The sequence below is a fragment of the Octopus bimaculoides genome, chromosome 12, assembly GCF_001194135.2.
Source record: "Octopus bimaculoides isolate UCB-OBI-ISO-001 chromosome 12, ASM119413v2, whole genome shotgun sequence".
In the NCBI taxonomy this organism is placed as follows: Eukaryota; Metazoa; Mollusca; class Cephalopoda; order Octopoda; family Octopodidae; genus Octopus; species Octopus bimaculoides.
Genome location: NC_068992.1, coordinates 9,840,535 through 9,841,408, shown reverse-complemented (window position 1 = coordinate 9,841,408; position 874 = coordinate 9,840,535). Strand labels below are relative to the sequence as shown.

Genomic DNA, 874 nt, shown 5'->3' with positions numbered 1-874 from the left:
AAAGCAAATTTAAAATGAAAAAAGCAAATAAAACGAAGGTATAGAGATTAAATACGCTTTACATCGCTTAATCAGCCAAAGGAGTAAATATAAACAACTGAATACTTGTCAGTGATTGGTTGAAATTATCGAAATAAGACAATTTTTTACATGAAATAAATTCGAATACAAAAATATTTTTCTGTTCTATAACACAAAATAGATAAGTATACGAAGTTTGAAAGTCTTTCCGTACCAAAAACAATACGTAAAACATTAATGAAAAATGTGGCCCCCGTTTTAAAATAGATCCATAACTTCGATTATAAAATTTTTTCTCTGTTTTATAAGACAAAATATATAAGTATACGAAGTTTTAAAGTGTTTCGGTAGAAAACACACGAAATAAAACATACATAAAAGTGGCGACCGCCAAATCAGAAAGATCCCAAATATATGTCAAATTTTGTGCCTGAACGAGAAATCTCACATCATAAAATGGGCGAAGGTAAAGCGAGTCCACACTACCTAAAACTTACCTTATCTCTAACCCTAACACTAAGCAGTGTGCGGATTAAATTCGGATTAAAAATTATCAAGAATTTGCAAACGTTATTGTCGGGCCCCTTATATCATTAATAATATATGATCCATCGTCTGACATGTTTATTTATATTCGTGAATTCCCGTTTTCCGTGTTTTATTTTTTAGTATAAAATATTTAAAACTAAATTAATCTTCCTAATTTTTTGCATACTTCATTTATTTTGGGTATATTTCCCATTTCCATATTTTTTTTTTTTAGAAATTAGTCGTCATTTTCTTGGCGAGGTGAGCTTCTAAAGAAGCGCCGAGTTTGGAACAGTTAAGTGACAGGTACTTGATTTTTTTTTTT

General features: G+C 29.7%; 1 protein-coding gene across 1 annotated transcript in view; it reads left to right on the top strand.

Annotated features, from left to right (window-relative positions):
- The window catches only part of LOC106876776 (aldehyde dehydrogenase, mitochondrial), an 18,728-nt gene that overhangs the window by 2,537 nt on the left and 15,317 nt on the right, over positions 1–874 (top strand). The window lies entirely within an intron of this gene.